Genomic DNA, 16,582 nt, shown 5'->3' with positions numbered 1-16,582 from the left:
TGGGACTCCATACTTTCATTGTAAAGTAGATTAGGAAGGTTGACTTCTTGAAAACCCTTAAGAAATCAATCTACACCACTTTTATATCTTGCCAGACTGGTCCAAGAATGTCTTCACATTTATATTGGGCTACATTAGAAGCACTGAGACACTTAGGTCACCTGTCAACAACACTTATTTCCATTTATCTTCCCAGTTACTTAGGTTTCAAAGTCAGTCTCTTCCAATAATTCATGAACCTCTGACATTATTTTTGCTGTAGCATTTGCAGTGGAGGGTCCCAATCATTAAAACAGTAGTCTCCAGCCTCCTGTTAATTTGACATTTTAGGAAACGCCAGGGGCACAACAGAAAAGCAATGAAGGGCAAACTCAATGAAAGTATTTTTTTTTCCTTGGTTTGGAATAGGGGGAGCTTTTGTAGGTTTCTTACTTTTAAAAAAATCAGTATTAACCTTATGGTAGGACATGCACTACAATTTTAATCGGCTTCCTCCTTAAATGTGCTGAGGATTTGTGTCCCCGGTTTCGGCAAATACAGTTATAAGGGAATGTAGGGTGCTACTCGGGCAATCAGGAACTTGACATGTAGCCTTAGGCCATTAAGTTGCCCACTCCTTCATACAGCCTTTGTAGTTACACAAAAAGAAAAATTACAAGTATTCCCTCTCACTAACAGCTTCAGCTAATCTGCTTCTGATATGCATATTTTCAGCTTTTCTCTTCTGCTCTTACAATTTCTTGGGTTTTTTCTGTGTCTTTCATATTATCTCTTTTAAGCCATCCTGGAAAGATAAAGCTTCTTATTAAACCTGCCAGCACTGCCTTAAGAGTCTATAGTCTTGTGAAAGTTTTCAGCTGCACACACCAGCATATAAGGATCACAGAAGGACCTTCATGACTTTAAACCAGGGGTCTCCAACCTTGGCAAGGGGAACCTATTTCAATCAGCTGGCCTGGCACTTTCTTAGTTTTACCTCCCGGGGATTTATTTATTTTAATTGGGTTTGGGGTTTTAAAAAGTTTTTAATATACTATATACTATATTTAATATTTATTATTCTATGTACAGTCTTGCAACCTCCTCCACCTACGTATTTAATTATTTAACTGTTTTGTATGTATTTTATAACGTATTTTAGTGACTGTACACCGCCCCGAGTCCCTTCCGGGAGAGGGGGCGGTCTATAAATATGAATAATAATAAATAAATAAATAAATAAAATTATGGGAGCTGAAGTCCGCAGGCTTAAAGTTGCCAAGGTTGGAGACCCCTGGTTTAAACCACTGTCTATAGGAGACTTCTAGGGCCGTAATGGTGAACCTATGGCACGTGTGCCACAGATGGCACGCAGAGCCATTTGTCACGGCACGCTAGGCGTTGCCCTGTCAGCTGGCCAGTGCACATGCGCGCGCTGGCCAATTGACTTTGGCCTTCTTTTGAAGACATTTTTCGCCTTCCAGAGGCTTCCCTGAAGCCTCCAAAGCGTGAAAAACCAGCCCTACAGGCAAACCAGAAATTCAGGAATGGTGGCTTCTGGTTTGTCCATAGGGCCAATTTTCGACGTCCAGTGCCTTCAGAGGCCTTCAGGAGGTTTCCCTGAAGGTTCCAGAGGTTGAAAATCGGCCCTACGGACAAACTGGAAATCACCGTTCCTGAACTTCCGGGTTCCCTGTAGGTCCGTTTTTTGCCCTCAGGAGGCTTCAGGCAGCTTTTGCCTTCCCCAGGCTCTTAGAAAGCCTCTGGAGCCTGGGGAAGGCAAAAAAACCACGGTAAAAGACGGGGGGGGGGGGTTGTCTCTGATTACACTCATGCATGCACACTGGGGGGTGCGCACGCATAGCATTGTGTGTGTGGCACGACGGTGCACGACCCCCCCTGTGCTCCCCCCACTTTTGACATGGCCAAAAAAGGTTTGCCATCACTGTTCTAGGGTGTTCAGACTCACTTTAAGAAAGACTTCCAGACTTCAGTTTCCCTCGCTGGCCAGTGAAATAAGTAAAGTTTTTTTTTCTATGAGCCATATCACTTGGTGCATCTTGCCCCACAATTTTCTCAAGAAAAAAAAATACTAGCAGAGTTATTTGTTGCTCTCTTTCATTGCCACAAATACATCAGTGGTGAGATTCAATTTTTTTTACTACCGTTTCTGTGGGTGTGGCTTAGTCGGAGAAAGATACTGTAAAATCTCCATTCCCTCCCCACTACAGGGGAAGGTTACTGCAAAATCCCCATTCCCTCCTGGTCAGCTGGGACTCGGGAGGCAGAGAATAGATGGGGGTGGGGCCAATCAGAGGTGGTATTTACCGGCTCTCTGAACTACTCAAAATTTCCGCTACCGGTTCTCCAGAACTGGTCAGAACCTGCTGAATACCACTTCTGAAATACATGCAACAAGACTCTTCTCTGTCCCTTCCCAAAAAGGATAATTCAAACAAAGAGTATTAATGTGATTTGTCAAATCCATAACACCCTCTACCACTTCAAAACTGTATTTTAGAATATGGTGCCAGAACCATTGCATCTCCAAACCCTTTTTGTATCTCATACAATAAAAACATACCATTACAGTATTGAAAGTAAAGTGATTGTTTCAAACACAATGTAATTTCTAATTCAGGTAGTCCTCAACTTACAGACATTCATTGAGCACTGTTCGAAATTACAACAGAACTGAAAAAAGTGATTTACATCCCTAGCAGCATTCCCATAGTCATGTAATCAAAATTTGGGCACTTGACAACTGGCATGTATTTACAATGGTAGTACTATCACAGCATTATATAGTCATTTAGCAATTTTCCCAGTCAGCTTCTAACAGCAAAGTCAATGGAAGAAACTAAATTCACTTAACAACCGCATGATTCACTTAACAACTATAAAAAACAGGTCATAAAACTGGGTGCAACTCACATAACAACTGTCTTGCTTAGCAATATAAACACTGGTCCCAGTTTTGGTGGTAAGTCTAGGATTATTTGTACTACTAAAATGTCTACAGCAGTAAATAATAGGTAAAGGTTCCCCTTGCACATACGTGCTAGTCATTCCCGACTCTAGGCGGTAGTACTCATCTCTGTTTCAAAGCCAAAGAGCCAGCGCCATCCAAGGACGTTCTCCGTGGTCATGTGGCCAGCATGATTAAACGAAGGCGCACAGAACTCTGTTACCTTCCCACCAAAGATGGTCCCTATTTTTCTACTTGCATTTTTTGCTTTCAAACTGCTAGGTTGGGCAGAAGACAGCAGTAAATATAGTATATCAATACGTAACAACATTTGCTGTACAACATTCAGATGTATATACTGTAGAAGCAAGCTCTCCCAATATAAGTGAAAATTAAGTCACACTTAGGATATGCCTTCCTGCTAAGATTTAAAACAAAACCTGCTAAGATTTAAAACAAAACCGAAAAAAATCAAAACTCTTGAATAAGAATATACCCCGATGCCCATATACATGAGGACAATATTAAAAATACAGTAGCAGTGATTTATAATGTACATTGTAAAATCAGTGAATAAGCTACTGATTTCTGAAAGAAGTATATCATGTGTTATAGAGAAAAATTCTATCTGATATACTAAAAATCAACTAAGAAGAAACAGCATTTACAGTAATCATGTAATCTTTTATACACCATTGTTGCTTGAACATTTAGTGCAGATCCATTATAAAACAAACAGCATTCTTCTCAATAACTTTTATTTTTTTAAAAAAACAGTAATTATTTGTGTTTCATTTCCAAAGGAGCCTGCATTTTGTGAGACACAGCAAACAAAATTATAAATACCAAAACTTACCAATTGCACTTTCAAATTCTCCTTAGTCGTAGGCAGGGAAGGAAAATGGTACTTTGTAAATCTTTTCCTTTTCCTTGGCTATGTTTTCAAAAATAAATCACACTGGCACATTTAATTTTGTTGACAGGTGATACTTCCAACTTAAAAGTGATCTCATAAAATTATTTCATTTGGGCAGTAGATTTTTCTCTACAGGAAAAAAAAGTATGTATTCCACAGACATATCTAAAAGCTATGAAACCATAAAAGCCAGTTATTTATTCTAGACTTCCACATCAGTTATCTAGACCACGACTGTATCATACGCTAAGTGCTGGATGTTCCTAAGCAAATTGAGGCCACTACTTATAATTTTCTTGGCAGTGCCCTACTCAGCTCCACCTCAAGCCACTTTAAAAAAAAACAGGCTGGAGGAGGAACAGAGCCTTTAAAGGCACAGGCTTAAATTAAATCTTGTAGTTAACATTCAATAAATCTATTTGAGGGAAAAACCAAAATGCAATATCTATACAAAAATTTGCAACAAAAAAGAAAAAGAAGCTCAGGAAACAGAAATGCAAATAATGCCATGGCTTAAACTTGCAAGTTTGAGTGATAGGAAGGGGGGGGGGGAGGGGACACACCTGGTAAACTACTTTAGAAACATCCTATTCAGAGAATAGAATAACGTTTTAGAACCCATAAATAGTAATTCCCCCCCTTTAACCCCCAAGTTGGTTGTGTTGCTTTTACTGTTTTATTTAGTCAACCAAGATTTGGGAGAGACTAATGCATTCCGATTCCAAGAAGTTGAATTTAGATTATCAGAGATAATGGAGACAAATTTTACCAAATTCACATAGCAAATTAGTTAGTAACTTGTTATGTTTACCCCCTTATGCCCATAATAAGCTAAACTTCAATATGAGATCAGCTGCAAGAGGCAAACATTTTCTGCAAAAATGTGCCAAAAAGAAAACATTCACAGGTCTATGATCTTGCCTCCCCAGAAATACACAGTAGTTGAAAATAGTCTACTGTAATGTCTTTCTATAAAATGGCATTTTTATAATTGAAAAGATATTCTTGAAAAATGTCTGGGAATATCAATACATCAAGGGGGAAACACACAAAATTCTGTGTACCTAAAATTGCATGGTCAATATGAAATTTAAACAGCTTTTGAAATATTTTCACAGTATTGTTTATTGACACTGCAATAAATAATAAAGTCAGTGACAGATCACTTCTGTCCATTCAAATTTAAGGAACTAAACCATGCTTTTATTGCATTTTCATCATACTGCTTCTATCTGCGCTTATGGACATTATCCATAAACCAGATAAGCTGATGATTTATCTGCATGGTAATTAGGTAAAATATCAACCAGTCTTAATTCTTCTTTTTTTCCCATGGGTTACCATTACTGCAATTTATTTTTGTGATCAGCAGCTTTGTTTTATTCTTAGGTCCTTTTTAAAATCATAGATAATAATTATAGACTCTCAGTAATGTATAGCTAAGAAAACAAGATTTTAAATTGATTTGTGGGAAAGGTAATCATTGTAAATATGCTGGATTTGAAAACAGTAAGGAAAGCATTCCTTCTGACCACATGCGATTCAAAAACCATGAAAATCTAGGTAAGAACTCAAATATGCAAAGAAGAATTTGTGGTCATCGTATTAAGGCAGCCCAGTTCCCCTATCCCTCCCCTCAACCTTTGTGGCTTGGTGACCTGAGGGGGGGGGGACATGGGAACTGGGCTGGGTGAGCAGCGGGCTGGCACACATGCACACGCATGCACACTCGACCTGCACAAATGGTGGACCAGTGTGCATGCACATGCAGCTTGACTTGCGTAAGTTGAGCTGCGCATGTGCATCACGCCGGCCTGCCACTCACACATGTTGAGCTGCATTTGTGCAGCCTGGTTCCAAATAGGCCACCACCTGGACTGGGCCACAGCACAGAGGTTGTTCTATATTAAGGAACAAGGTGCCATAAATGTCAATGCAGGTAATGCTTGATTTAGGACCAGTCATTTAATGACCAGTTGATGTTACCATGGGCTAGAAAAATGTTACTTAGGATCTGTCCTTGAAGTTACAACTGTGTGCTCATTTTGGGTACTTGATAATAGGCTCACATTTACAACCTGTTACAGGAAACTACAATTTGCAAGTTTTTGGCTGTTTCCCGATTGAAAATGGCAAACAAATGCCCTTCCAGTATTTTGGATTTATTTAATGACCACGTGAGTCATTTAACCATGGTGACCTATTTTACAACTGTCATAAAAATGGACATAAAATCAGCTTTGCCTTGAGTTATGACCACAATAACTTAAGACTGAAATTCCAAGTTCCATTGAGATCATAAGTCAAGGGCTTTAAGGAGGTTAACTTACAGCATTTACTGATTCAAGGGAAATATTTATTTCCCTCAAATGCACCCATGTCAACGCAATATCATTAGAAGTCAACTGCATTCCAACATGAAGAAATAATAACCTCTCATAATAACCAGTTTGGTCTAGTGGCTAAGGCACCCAATCTAAAAAGCAGGAGACTGTGAGTTCAAGTCTTGTCATAGGTATTAAAACCAGCTGGTGACCTTGAGCCGGCCCTCACTCTCAGCCCAACTCACCTCACATGGTTCTTACATTGGGGAAAATTGGAGGAGGAAAGTGTATTGGATATATTCACCACGTTGAGTTATTTGTAAAATAATACATGCAGGAAAAAACAAACAATATAACATTCTGATTTCTTTATTTAGTAGTCGTTACTATCGAATGAAGGCTAATATACGTGTCCCGGGATAATGTTACAGCATACCAATCTGAATCAGCCACCAGGATCAGTGGTTTAGTCTTTGGATCTTTCAGAGTTGTGCTGGAACCCATCTTCAGGGAACTTCTCTTTACCAGAATGCGGTACAATAAACCTCTGGTTCAGGGGTGAAATCTACTTACCTTCGCTACCAGTTCGCATGCGCAGAGCGTTAAAAAGGATGTGATGACGTCTGGGTTGGTGGGCGGAGCCTGCTACTGAGCGTGCCTGCAAAGGTAAGTAGAACAGCGAGGGGGGGGATCCGCTGTGCCACGCGATTTATATTAGCTAGAAAGCAAGAAATTCTGCTTTCTAGCTAATATAAATTGTGCATAACAGCTGATCGTCGGAAATAACAGTTCTCCCGAACCAGTAACATTTTTTTTACTACTGGTTTGGGTGAACCGGTCCAAACCGGTAGCATTTCAGTCCTGCTCTGGTCCCTGTAACTGAGCCAGATTGGATCCTGCAGTCATTACTATCTTTTTGGAAACAGGATGTTCAAAGTAAGCATTATTTTTCAGCTACTTTTGGAGGTACCGCATCCTTCATTCCTACAACATGTGGTTCATGCAGTGTTTAGTGCCACATAACAGGAAGTTTTCAAATATTGTATTTTCTCTATGCATGTGTTGAATGCAAACCCGCAACCTTCTTTTGGCTCCAGACAGGCTTGTTCCATGGTTATTTCAGTCAGTGGAGAAAGTTGCAACATATGCTTGGGTTAGCAGAAGGTCATTTGACGCAGGCATGATGTGATCGGCTTGAAAATCTCTCATCAAGTTCCCAATGTATTTCATAAGGTACGTGGTTTAAAATACACAGCCATATAATTGTACCTGCACAGAGCAGTTAAAAATGAATGGAACTTAATTTCCACGCTGTCCTAACTTTGTATAGGAAGAAACATTCAAGTGATTGCTTTTATTTTTGCAAGGAAAATACTCCATGCTGTTACTGATACATTAAGTGCTATTTAAAGTAAAGCATGCACCTTGAAAAAGGAACTCTCTGGCTTTAGTTGCCTAAGATATAAATAAATGTTTCTTTTACTTCCAAGGATAATTTATATTATCTTGAAATGACGATTACAGATTAAATGTGAAGGAATGGATTGGGTGTCTGCTTTTTTAATGTCAGAGGCTAACTCTGCAAAATAAATGCATCATAGGAAATTTGAGAGGTTGAAATTAAGTAATCCAAGCACAGGAACAAGAACACATTCTGAAAAATGGACTACTTCAGCTGGTCTTCCTCTTCTCCAGTCTTCTGGGGAGGGGTGTGCGCCAGATACAGGTGGAAGATGCCAGATGTATTAGGACTAGGAGATAATGATTTGAATGCAAGATCTTACACAGGATCAGTTTGATGGAAAAGGAGTTGTACTTTGAATTATGGTTAACTGTGATAATTTCACAGTGAAGTACCCAGGGTGTGTGTTCTGCAAAAGTTTGTCTTAGCAATCTCCCATTAGAATTAGAGAACTTGTTTTTCAAAATATGCTTAAATTTCAATTTATCTTAAATAATTGTAATCCAAAAGTGATTACATTTGTATTGTAATTATATACACATATACATACAAATACACACAAACACACATATACATACATACGTATATGTATACGGTGTACTGCTTTGTAGAATGTAAACACATCTAAACGTATTCTAAATTTATTATTATATAAAGTTGTTACATAAAAGTACCCGTGGAAATTCTCAAAAGCCAATACAGTGAAAATGTTCTGTGACAAAGTCCAATGCATCAGAAAAGTTAGTAGTAGATAACATAAGCAAACTAATGATATGGCTCAGCAAAGAATTATTTTAGAAATCTGTCAAGAAGTCTTTTGCATTCCAATGTAAGGTAAGCAACACACACATTTTGTAGAATAACGTTATAGAGGAAAGTTTAAAGGTCATTTGTTCAACCTGTATATCAAACCTTCCAGATGTTTAGCTACTGTTTTAGAAAGCAGGGTTTTTCTATTCAACATATATACCAAAAAAAGAAGAGTATATTTTATTAAATTCAATTTAATCCAAGATTCTTAAGGGGGAATCATAACAAGTTGTAAGTTTTAGGAAGATCTTCAAGTTGCAAAAGAGCCTATTAAAATCAATGACATGGTTTCCCTTTTTTTTTTTTTTTAACCATCATTACCTTTAATCTGAGATAGATGACGACTTGGTACATACAGTGTATTAGTTTATTTAAATACAACTTATTTTTAAGAATTCAATTAACTGGACTCACTAATAATCATAAACTACGGTTTATAAATTACATTGTTTGATTTCACAAAGCATGTTCACTGTATTATGATTCAGCTTAATGTGCAAAACCAGTCTTTAACATGATGACCATAAAAATTCTAAATAGTAACAGAAAAATAAATATAAATATCACACTTATTTGCTAGTTTTTCCAATGTGCTAAAAATATAACTTCAAGTATTTCTTGATGGTTTTTATTTATTTATTACATTAATGTGCAGATAGACCAAGGGTGTCAAATTCAATTTCATTGAGGACCACATCAGGGTTGTAGTTGAGGGACAGCATGGGCATGGCCAGCTCCACGTCACTCATGTCGGGGGCACCTGTGGTAGCTCAAACGCTCTACCAGCAAAAACAGGCTCCCGAGCTCCATTTTCAGCTGTGACAGCCTCCTGCAACCCTATGCCATTGAAGACAGACCTTGGGAGGGCTCCCGAGCTCCATTTTCACTGGTAGAGGCACCACAGGCCAGTCCTTTGCTGTTTCCAGGGCGGCCTCATGGGCCAGATCTAAGCACACCCCGGGACGGATTCAGCCTCCAGGACTTGAGTTTGACACCCCTGAGATAGACTTTGACTTACAACCAGTTGTCTAATGGCTGTTTGATGTTACAATGGACCTCCCCAGAACTATGACCCAGATTCAAAATTCTGACGGCTGCACCACCCCATAGTCATGGGATTGCATTCTGAGCTCTCAGCAACCAGCCCACATTTATGGCCATCTGCAGTGTCTTGCAATCACATATAAACAATTTACATTTTTTGCTGGAAACTGCCATGTACTTGATTTGTTTAAGGGCTACAGTGTTGCTTTATAATTGTCGCATTTACTTAATGGCTTACCTCAAAAAAGATAATTGGCTGGCATGACTTACAGCTGTAATTCTGGGTTCAATTATAGCCATAAGTCAAGGACTATCTGTATGTAGTTATTATTATTTATATGAAGTACAGGTCCTTTCCGCTGCTTTTGGGCTTTTTAGAAGAAATGGATAGGATGGAATGGAATCCATTAGGACTGTAGAACCTACTACAAACTCAGCAAAGATAATTACATGAACTCCCTTGTTTTACATCATGGTAGCTTCTTCCAACTTGTCCAAATAGAGCACTGTACCATAATTTAGCAAGAGAAAAATGTAATCGTCCTTTAATAAAGCTGTAGCTTTTAAACAATAGTTTTTTTTTTAAATCAAAAACAACAATAGCTGTACAGGGAAAACATTTGAGGAGGTTGACCAACATTTAAGTAAAGCCCTGATAGAACTGGATCAATACTATTATGATAACCAGCTAAGACCAAATCCAGCAAAAACTCAGGTATACGCCTTACATCATTACAATAAGCAGGCTGTTGCATATTATATGGAAAGGGATGTTATTGGAGCTTTGTCACACTAGATAGGACCCTAACATAAAAACAGCACTCCACCAACACTAAACTGAAAGTCAGTGGACAAAACAACATTCACATTAATGAGCTCTAAGGGTCCCTAAGACAACGGCTCTGGCTCTTTACTACTTGACAGGTGAATATGCCTGTCTAGTCTGGTATAAATCAGCACATGCTGGGAAAAAAAGATGTTGCTTTGAATGAAGCTAGCAGAATTGCTATTGGATATGCCTTAAATCAGGGCTGTCAAACTCTCGGCCTGCTGGACGGATACACCACGCGCTAGCCATGCTTACGCACGGTTTAGCCAAGGGGAAAAAAATCCTGATACGTCATATGATGCCACTGTGACAACGTAAGTTTGACACCCCTGCCTTAAATCTATTCCTCTAGATAAGATCTACCACCTAGCTGGTGCTGCCTAAGGCACTGCCCCACCTACCGTTCGCAAAGAATTAGCAGTATACAGAGAGAGGCTTAAATCATCTCTATCTAGAGAGCACCTTCTCTATGGCCTATAACCAGCTCATCAGAGATTAAAATCCAGGAGAACTTCCTTAGGCTGAAGAATTTGAAAGCAGAGTGAACCTATGAAAAGCAACGAAGAACCAATACTGGATGAACCAATGGAGGAGCTGGAAACTGGCCCTGACGAAAGCTGGAAAGTATGGAAATATCATTGAATAGATCACACAACAAGATCCAAAGACACCCTCAACAAATGGGCTCTCTGGTGCCTTCTGCCTTTCGCAATTCTGGTGGCAGGCAGACAACAATATATATGTAGAGTGTCCCACATAGGACACTTGTCCTATGTGTCCTGATCAGTGTACACTTGAGGATCTCATGGCAGCATGACAGAACGCAATTAATGTTGCTAATTTCTGGGCAAGATTTGTTTAACTTGTACATATTTTAATCTTGTACTTTTAACTTTTGTATAGTATGTCTTGTTTTAAGTGTGATGCTTCTGACACAAACAAACATCCAAAACAACAGAAACTGTAATTACCACGTTCACTTTGTTAGTTTTAGCCTAAAAAAGTAACTAAAATATAGTTATCCTATGGTTCAATATATCTGCATTTAAAACGTTAGCCAATGTCCAAAAATATTTTGTTTGCTATGTCCAAAAGGGTTTATGAAACTGTCATTAATATAGCAGACATTAGACTGCTACAGAACCATACAAAATTCATAGAAATATCCCTAGAAGAACAGAGCGCATAAATAAGAGAAGTGAAATAATTTTCAATGGGAAAAGGGATCCCTCATTATGAGATAGAGAAGGTACTGCTGTCAAAGCAAGAATGTTTAAAAGCTACCAGTTCAATATCACATTTTCTACTAAAGGTTTATGGTACAATACAAAACAGAATACAGGTTAATTTGAAATACTAATTCCAACTACCCCAGTGAAAAACAAAGATTACCTATTTTTAAAAATGCCATCCTTAGTTATTTGCAACAAGACTATCAAAAAACCTAATAGCGAAATTACTGCTCTCAGTGGTGGTTTGTAAATCTAAAAAAGAACCGCAGACATTATCGACATCAATTTCACATCCTGATTTCTTACCAGTCCAGATTCTGCCCCCTCCAGCTCTAGCATCTAATATTAGATTGAAAGGCCACCAAGGAAAAGCAAATACTGCATAAACATTCACTTTAAGCAGATTAGTTCTGCACCATCTTTGTGTGCAGACACAAAGTGCAACATCAACAGTAAATTAATGCAGGTTCTGCTCATTAATTTGGTTCACTGGGCTAAGTGTAACCCCCATCTGTCAGTACACAAGGGGTAAAATAAATAAATAACCAAAGTGTTAGAAATCCCACTGAAATCATGTTTTTTAAACCAGTCAACTGAACAACCAAACCATGTATCAATAAAGACTATGTTATAGCATGGAGTTGGCTTTCCCTAAAGCAAAATAAATGTTGGTATATATCACAATCACATAACTTCATTTCGTGAGAAATAAAACTTGTAATAATATATTAAATATGATAATTTGAGCCTAAACGACGATTCCAACTACATGAGCTGTTCAAGAGATGCTTTTGGTAAATCCCAACAAAACCAAGGAACTCATTACATTCTGAATTAAGCCTTTTATTATTTTAAGTAGCTGCATTATAACCATAAAGCAACCACGATGGGTTTTATAATTTTTTGAGATCAAAATGCTCCTAAATCCAAATGTGTGCTTTCTTTGTTTTTGCATATTTACATAGAATCAGCTTTGCCGTAATGGTTTAAGTTGGTTATTCTTTCAGAAGTACAAAACAAATAAATAAATGCAACATATTCCTAGTAGAATAGTTGCCAACAGAATATATTTGAAAAGGACTGTCTTGAGGCCAGTAATTATATCAAACTATATTGAACCTGCAATGGTCTATTTAGGCCACCAAACAAGCCAATTCTTTTCTCAGTGCCAGAAGCCAAATTAAAACATCAAAGACAAATCAGCTGTCCGCTATCTAACATTAAAAAAAAAAATCCAATGAAAGGGAACGCAACACCTCTCTGATGTTACATTGTTCTTCATGTCAGTAAGTAATATGTATGCATAATACAGGCTTTGTCCTACATTGGGTTGTCAGTGCAACTGGAGGGAATGGAACATACACTGTGTAAAAGTAGTGTAGTATAGTACAACCTTGGTAGGGAAATTACATAACATCTGTATTTTCTGTTCTGAGAGTTTAAGGGAAGATAGTCACTATATATCATTCTGTTAGATTACTGTTAAGATGTCCCTGACAGGGTTCCATGTAACACCCCCAACAAAAGAAGACTCCGAGACTTGAGTTTCCTCAAAATTCCATTTTATTAGGGATGTCATATTGGCACATCTGGGAAAACCCAAATCTGGTGTGTGTGTGTGTGTGTGTGTGTGTGTGTGTGTGTTCACCCATACACCATATAATCCCCCTTCCCATTTTCCCACAGTAGAAAATGTGGCAGGCCTAAACACAAAAACACCCACCCACACACCAACTTAAATCAATCTGAGGACTGCACTCTGGAATAGAGACAACCGTCTTGAACAAGGTGTTCAAGAAAACTGGCTATTCAGTTTTGTGATTTACAGCAAATTTAACAGATTTTAGATTTTACTCTGAGTTCCTTGTTCAGACCAAGCAATGCCAACATAAGTAACGCAATCCTTAACAAAGGAGCATTTGTATTGCCATATGACTTGAAATGCCACTCAGTATGATTGGCCAACATAACTTAAATGACATGACTTGTAAACAGTACTTGGAAGTAAAAAAATTACACATATACAAAGAAGGTGAACATAAGTTGTGTGCTTGTTGAAGGCACTGCACTATTTGCTCAATTCTTCTGAATAAGGAATAGCTATATATTGAAAGCATTGCACTTTTTGTTTAGCTAGTTTTGAAAAAGGTGTGCTATGTGAAGTCAGCCACTTTTATAAACCATGCACGAATTAAGACATGAAGGTTTTTAAAAATAATCTATGTTCTAGCACAGGGTGTCAAACTGAAGGCCCGGGGGCCGGATCCGGCCCATGGGGTGCTGGAAACAGCAAAGGACCAGCCCACGGTGCCTCTGCCAATGAAAACGTGTGGCCCTCCCAAGTTCCATTTTTGCTGGCAGAGGATTGCAGGAGGCCACTGCATCCGGAAAGAGCTCATGAGCCCGTTTTCACTGTCAGATCATTTGGGCTGCCACAGGCTCCCCCAACATAAGTGACGTCCAGCTAGCCACGCTCCCTGGCCACATGTCCCCCTCCCCAGGTCAAACACAACCCTGATGCAGCCCTCAATGAAATAGACTTTGAAACCCCTGTTCTAGCAGGAAGTGTGATCCTCCAAAGTGTTTTAAACAGCAAAAAACAAAGTTATAGGCTGCGATGGTAAACACAGATTATGTATTTTTGTTACAGGAAGAACGCAAGATGTCCAATGTATAGTCACTGATCCACTTCTCTCTCATGCTTAATCACTCTTGATTATTGTAAAACAGACCTAGACTAATTTACTGGGATTTCCCATCTGTGTTCACTAATTTCTTTCTTATTTAAAGTATGTATGAAAGATGGTGCTTGAAGAGAGAGAGAAAACTGGCTTGGGCTAGCTTCCCAAAGACCAAGTGACCTAGTACCTTAGAGAGAGAATGAGGATAATTCATGTCCTCCAGCAAAGCCAGTTCTAACAAGGAAAAGGGTTTATCTGAATCCTGTTCTTGCTCTGAGGAAGAGAGAGCCCAGAGAAAGCCAGAGGCTTTCCCCCAGATCAGATATACTTCTTAGCAATGTATACAATCACTTAGCCCTAGTTAAAGCTGTTCAAATGATCTTTCAGGATGAAATAAGTTTGACAGGCAATTTTGAACTTCGCTTAGAATATTTCTGGCCTCTTTTTTTTCTTCCAACTCACACTTAACCATTGTGAAGTGAAATGCCCTGGTGTTTTATTTCATTCTTGCATGAGGCATCACAGCTTTTGTTTTGAATCAGACAACCGAATGATTTCGTCTTTGCGTAAACTCCACACACTGTCATGAAGTTTTAACTATAAATACACTTTGCAACCAGCTTGAACCAACTCAACTCGGGAACAGGACAAAATCACCCCAAGCTGCCCTTTACCTCACCCACAGTATACAGATCAGGCAAAGCAGAAGTAAACAAGGGGTGGTGGTTGAGTTGCTAACATTCCTACCATCTTATGCCCTTCATGGGGACTAGCGTGCCTGCCTCATAAATTTCACTTCTCCTCTAAACTGACTTTGGAACAAGTACCTGGCAACAGAATCTCTTCATAGGACTCTGGAACAGCGCAGCAGAATAGAAAGTGCAATCAAAGGGATTTTTGCATGGGATCCTAAGCTAGCTAGCCAGCTTTTCCGGGGGGTGGGGTTCCGATTTTCTTTTACACCCGCCACATAAGAAGAGCCCAGATTCAACAGCGGCATTTCCCTGGCGGAAAGAGTCGCTGACAGGAGAAATTGCATCAGCTGTACATCTGCCAGCCACGCGGGTATTACTACTGGCACAAGACGAGATGCGGCGACATCCAGGATTGCGACAAAGGAGAAAGTTCAGACACCAGCAAGCGATTCACACCTTATCCTTAAATGAAATCGAGTTCGACTCTCCCGTTCACGCTTTCCAGCCTTTTCGCTCCCCATTCACCCCGCTCCCCCCTGCCACGCGATCTGCTTTTCCCAAAGAGCGCCCTCTTTCCGCAGCCTTGCTCTCCTCCCGCCACCTCCCGTGCCTCAATAAACTGTCCCCACGTGCTGATGGAAAGAAAAACACTTTCCACGGAATGCTGCTTTAAAAAAAAAAAATCCCTCCCCAGCTCTCAGCGGGAAGCCTCATTAACCGCCCAGCAGTTCTAGCCAAGGCGCCCGCTGAGAGGAGTCTGTCCTCGCGCGCGCGCGCGCGTGTACAGGGGAAAGAAGGGGTGGGGAAGGGACGAGGGGGCCGAAGAGACGCGTCCACTCACTGGAGCCGTCTGAAGTGCTGGCGGGCGGAGAGGCGGACTTGCGGCAAGCGGAGGCAAGCGGAGCTGCGGATGCTTCGAGAGGGGAGCCCGTGCCGCGCTTGCTGCTCACTCGACAGCGAGCCGGCCGAAGAGCTCAGGGATCCGTAATTCTTGGCGCCTAGCCCTGGCCCCGCCCCCACATTCCACCCGGGGCCGCCCCCCTCACAGGCCCCCTTTGCCTTCCCACGCCCGGAGAGCTGCTGCTGAACGCGGGGAGTCCGCCCAGCCCTTCCAGCCAATGGCGAGGCGAGGCAAGGCAGTGGCTGGCAGGTCCTCGCGCGCTCTTGGAGTTCCTGCCTGCAGGAATTGGAAGGTCTCCCAAGTTGTCTTGGAAAGGGGAATGGGATGGTTTGACTCATGGAAAGGAGCGTCCTCAAAAATTGCGAGTTTCATATATCGCGGCCCTTCCTGTTCATTGGCAAGCCTACGGGCTCCAACTCTCTCTCCCTCCCCCACCCCATTAACAGCCTATTTATTCATGGAAAGTAACGATGCATTGAAAGTATACGGTAGTACGGTACCAAACTAAGGCAGGACATAAAGCGAGATGTGGACGTAACATGAAACAGGGTCAGAATATAAGACCTCCTGGGGGCCCCATCTAGCCCTTCTATTCTGTTATACATTTACTGAGTCTTGAACCGGAAACTTGAACTCTGGAAATACAAATGTCGGACCACAACATCTGTTCTAAGGAGGCCGAGTCAGGCATATAGCTTAACCACGTGTCAATGAAACTAGCGTTTCCTATATGTTTTTCTG

The 16,582-nt window shown here is 40.3% G+C and overlaps 1 protein-coding gene across 1 annotated transcript in view; it reads right to left on the bottom strand.

The window, feature by feature from the left end:
- Positions 1-15,933, bottom strand: part of SLC7A2 (solute carrier family 7 member 2) — a 45,779-nt gene extending 29,846 nt beyond the window's left edge. Inside the window, exon 1 of the mRNA XM_081959250.1 lies at positions 15,782-15,933. The gene's annotated coding sequence lies outside the window, so the exon portion shown is untranslated. The remainder of the gene's footprint in view (positions 1-15,781) is intronic.
- Positions 15,934-16,582: the final 649 nt, after the last annotated feature.

This window comes from Natrix helvetica, assembly GCF_964273705.1.
Source record: "Natrix helvetica genome assembly, chromosome: 7".
In the NCBI taxonomy this organism is placed as follows: domain Eukaryota; kingdom Metazoa; phylum Chordata; class Lepidosauria; order Squamata; family Natricidae; genus Natrix; species Natrix helvetica.
This window is presented reverse-complemented; position numbering and strand designations above follow the sequence as displayed.